Source organism: Oryctolagus cuniculus, chromosome 8 (genome assembly GCF_964237555.1).
Source record: "Oryctolagus cuniculus chromosome 8, mOryCun1.1, whole genome shotgun sequence".
Classification (NCBI taxonomy): Eukaryota; Metazoa; Chordata; class Mammalia; order Lagomorpha; family Leporidae; genus Oryctolagus; species Oryctolagus cuniculus.
In genome coordinates, this window is record NC_091439.1 from 89,502,629 (window position 1) to 89,507,748 (window position 5,120).

At 39.6% G+C, this 5,120-nt stretch overlaps 1 protein-coding gene across 6 annotated transcripts in view; it reads left to right on the plus strand.

The window, feature by feature from the left end:
• The window catches only part of CCDC158 (coiled-coil domain containing 158), an 87,455-nt gene that overhangs the window by 6,163 nt on the left and 76,172 nt on the right, over positions 1-5,120 (plus strand). The window lies entirely within an intron of this gene.

Here is a 5,120-nt window from a genome sequence, read left to right on the forward strand (position 1 = left end):
TTCCAGGCCAGCTCTCTGCTGTGGCCCAGGAGTACAGTGGAGGATAGCCCAAGTGCTTGGGCCCTGCACCCCATGGGAGACCAGGAAAAGCACCTGGCTCCTGGCTCCTGCCATCGGATCAGCGCGGTGCGCCGGCCGCAGCGCGCCGGCCGCGGCGGCCATTGGAGGGTGAACCAACGGCAAAGGAAGACCTTTCTCTCTGTCTCTCTCTCTCACTGTCCACTCTGCCTGTCAAAAAAAAAAAAAAGAAAAAAGAAATCTTCTAGTCCAGCACTCTACCCAGGAAAGGACACTCAGGGAGAGTGTCAGACTGTGAAGGGCTCGTCTTCAGCTATTCCTCACAGGAAACCCACTCATATATTCAGGATGCTCTAGGCTTTACAAAGTCCACTTCAAACTAGAGTCTCTCTTTGTTTCTGCTTTTTAACCCTGCTTCTGCAGTAGAATATGTTCATTCACATTCATTTTTTTCACATGGCAAATTCTTACTTACCTTCACTGAAATAGTTCCAGACTCTTTTGGTTATTTCTCACATCAGTAAACCTGCTTATAATTTTTGGACCTATCTCTGACTTACCAGACAGAATTTCCTCTACTCAGCAACTTTTCTAACCAAGCTCAAGAGCTGTTGCCTGCTCAGAAACATCTCCAAACAATAAAAAGTAGTTTAACTTTTCAAAAGATATTTTAATGCTCCAGGACTGTACCTGGAGAAAGGTCAGGTCTGGGAATATAAATATGGGTGTTATCTGTGCCTATAGGTTTACTTGCTGTATTGTTTTGATAATGCAAGTAAGGTCTGTGCCAACAAAATTAACAGTGGGCCAACAGGGAGCATATATTTGAGCGTGTTTTGTTGTAATGTACAAAGCTGGGATAAGTGATACAGGCTATTAGTTAAAATATACTTTAGGGGAAGGTGTTTGATGCAGCAGTTAAGACACCACTTAGAATTTCTGAGTCCCAGTCATTTTTCCAATTTAAACTTATTGCTAATGTATATCCTTGGAGGCAGCAGCTCATGGCTAAAATTGGGTCCTGGTCTCCCATGTTGGGGACCTAGGTCCTGACTTTGGTCTGACCCATCCCCGGCTGTTGTGTGCATTTCAAGAATCAACCAGTAGATAGAGGATCTGTTTCTCTCAATCTCTGCCTTTCAAATAATTAATTTTTTAAAATGTAATATATTTAAAATTTTTTAAATTTATTTTTTAAGGACTACAAATTTCTTAAGTACAACTTTAGGAATATAGTTATTCTTCCCACCATATCAGCCCTCCCACCCTTCCTCCTCCTCCCTCTCCCCTTGCCAGTCCCATTCTCCATTAAGATTCATTTTCAATTAACTTTGTACAAAGAAGACCAACTCTATACTAAGTAAATATTTCAACAGTTTTCACACACACAAAACTGTTTGAGAACTAATTTTACAGGTAACTCTCATAATACAGCTCATTGAGACAGAGGTCCTGCCTGGAGAGTTAGTGCATAGTGACTCTTGTTAACAATGAACACACTTTTATGTATGATGTCAGTGACCACCTGAGGCTCTTAAAATGAGCCACCTAGGCTATGGAAGCCTTTTGAGTCCACAGACTCTGTCAGTATTTGGATAAGGCCATAAGAAAAGTGGAAGTTATCTCCTCCCTTTAGAGAAAAGTACATCCTTCTTTGATGACCACTTATTTCCAGTGGGGTCTCTCTAACAGAGATCCTTCATGTAGAACATTTTTTGCCGCAGTGTCTTGGCTTTCCATGCCTGAAATGCTGTCAGGCACCTTTCAGCCAGACCAGGAAGCCTTAAGGGCTGATTCTGAGATCAGAGTGTTAATTAAAGAGATTGTCATTCTGTGAGTCTGCTTTGTGGACTGCTTCTCATGTTGGACATTCTCTCCTTTTTAACTCTATTATTATTGCCAGGCTCTTGATTGCCAGGCTCTTGATGCTATTTATATAATCTCTTTAACACTTAATCCTATCTATATGTTTACTTTAACACTTAATATCACTTTAACAGTTAAGAGGGCATTTTTACCACCAATTTTAATGGTATTTGGAGTCCCATGATAAGTTTTTAAACTATACCCTTAGAAGTAAATCTGTAGGAATGTATGCAGAACTATATAGCTTTACAGTTACAAACTGCCTCCTCCTTCTCTTACTCCTGTTATTATTATTTACTGAGATCTATTTTCAATTGACTTTATACACATATGATTAACTCTGTGTTAAGAGTTCAACAAATAGTATGAAGAAAAAAAGATGAAAAAAACAAAGAAAATGAAACTGTTCCTTGACCGTCAAGACAAGGGCAGTTCAAGTCATCTGTTCTCAAAGTATCAATTTCACTTCTACAGATTTTGCTTTAGGTGCTCTATTAGTTCTCACAGATAAGGGAGATTGTATAGTATTTGTCCCTTTGGGACTGGCTTATTTCACTAAGTATGATGTTTTTCAGATTCATCCATTTTGTTGCAAATGACCAGATTTCATTTTTTTTTTTTTTTACTGCTGTATTCCATAGTGTACATATCCCTTAATTTCTTTATCCAGTCTTTGGTTGATGGGCATTTAGGTCGATTCCATGTATTAGCTATTGTGAATTGAGCTGCAGTGAACAAGGAGGTGCAGATAGCTCTTTTGTTTACTGATTTCATTTCTGTTGGGTAAATTACAAGGAGTGGGATGGCTGGGTCATATGGTAGGTCTATATTCAGATTTTTGAAGTATTTCCATACTGTCTTCCATAGTAACTTTACCAGTTTACATTCCCACCAACAGTGAATTAGGATACCTTTTTACCCACATCTTCACCACCATTTGTTGTTTGTTGATTTCTTAATGAAAGCGGTTCTAACTGGGGTGAGGTGAAACCTCATTGTGGTTTTGATTTGCATTTCCTGACAGCTAGTGATCCTGAACAATTTTTTATGTATCTGTTGGCCATTTGGATTTTCTCTTTTGAAAAATATCTGTGCAAGTCCTTGGCCCATCTCTCTCTTTTTTTGGTAAGATTTATTTATTTATTTGAAAGTCAGAGTTACACAGAGAAAGAAGGACAGGCAGAGACAGAGGGAGAGAGGTCTTCCATCCGCTGGTTCACTCCCCAACTGGCTGCAATGGCCAGTGCTGTGCCAATCCGAAGTCAGGAGCCAGGGGCTTCTTCTGGGTCTCCCATGTAGGTTCAGGGACCCAAGGGTTTGGGCCATCTTCCTCTGCTTTCCTAGGCCACAGCAGAGAGGCTGGATCAGAAGTGGAGTAGCCTGGTCTCAAAATGGTGCCCATATTGGATGCCAGCACTGCGGGCAGCAGCTTTACCTACTATGCCAGCCCCTGGCCCATCTCTTAACTGGGTTGTTTGTTTTGTTGTTGTAGCGTTTCTTGATCTCTTTGTAGATTCTGGTTATTAATCCTTTATCAATTACATAGTTTGCAAATAATTTTTCCCGTTCTGTTGGTTGCCTCTTCACTTTCCTGATTACTTCTTTTGCTGTACAAAAACTTTTCAATTTGAATAATCCCATTTGTTAATTTTGGCTTTGACTGCCTGTGCCTCTGGGGTCTTTTCCAAGAACTCTTTGCCTGTGCCAATGTCTTGCAGGTTTCCCCAATGTTCTCAATTAATTTGATGGTGTGGGGTCTTAGATTTAGATCTTTAATCCATGTTGAGTGGATTTTTGAGTAAGGTGTAAGGTAGGGGTCTTGCTTCATACTCTACATGTGGAAATCCAGTTTTCTCAGCACCATTTGTTGAAGAGACTGTCCTTGCTCTGGAGATTGATTTTAGCTCCTTGGTCAAATATAAATTGGTTGTAGATGTTTGAATTGATTTCTGGTGTTTCTGTTCTGTTGCATTGGTCTATCCATCTATTTTTAAAAAAAGATTTATTTATTTATTTGAAAGTCAGAGTTACATAGAGAGAGAAGGAGAGTCAAAGAGATAGAGGTCTTCCATCTGCTGGTTCACTCCCCAATTGACCACAATGGCCAGAGCTGTGCCAGTCTGAAGCCAGGAACCAGGAACTTCCTCCAGGTCTTCCTAAGTGGTTGCAGGGGCCCAAAGACTTGGGCCATCTTCTACTGCTTTCCTAAGCCATAGCAGAGAGCTGGATTGGAAGTGGAGCAATCAGAACGCGAGCCAGTGCCCATATGGGATGCTGGCACTGCAGATGATGGCTTTACCTGCTATGCTACATTGATTGATTTGAGAATGTTGAACCATCCCTGCATACCAAGGATAAATCCCATTGGCCTGGGTGGATGATCTTTCTGATGTGTTATTGGATTCTATTGGCTAGAATTTCGTTAAAGATTTTTGTGTCTATGTTCACCAGGGAAATTGGTCTTTCTTTTGCATCTTTTTCAGGTTTAGGATTTAAGATGATGCTGGCTTCATAGAAAGAATTTGGGAGGATTCCCTCCCTTTCAATAGTTTGAATAACTTGAGAAGAATTGGAGTTAGTTATTCTTTAAATGTCTGGTAGAATTCAGCAGTGAAGCCATCTAGCCTTGTGCTTTTCTTTGTTGGGAGAGTCTTTATCACTGAGTCAATTTATGTCTTCATTTTGGGTCTGTTTACATTTTCTGTGTCTTCATGGTTAAACTTAGGTAGTAAGTGTTCAGGAATCTATCCATTTCTGCTCTTTCCCAGTTTGTTGGCATGCACTTCTTTGTAGTAATTTTTGATGAGTCTTTTTATTTCTGTGCTGTTGTTAAATTTCCTTTTTCATCTCTAATTTTATTGATTTGGGTCTTTCAACTTTTTTTGGTTAATTGGGCCAATGATAGGTCAATTTTGTTTATTTTTTCAAAAAAAAGCTTTTAATTTTGTTGATCTTCGTATTTTTTGATTCAGTTTTTGTTGATTTCTTCTCTAATTTTAATTATTTATTTTCTCCTTCTAGTTTTGGGTTTGGTTTGCTATTGTTTTCCTAGATCCTTGAGATGCATTGATAGTTCATGTATTTGGTGCTTTTCCAATTTCTTAATGTAGGCACCTATGGCTGTATCCCATAAGTTTTTTTTTTTTTTTTTTTTTGACAGGCAGAGTGGACAGTGAGAGAGAGAGACAGAGAGAAAGGTCTTCCTTTGCCGTTGGTTCACCCTCCAATGGCCGCTG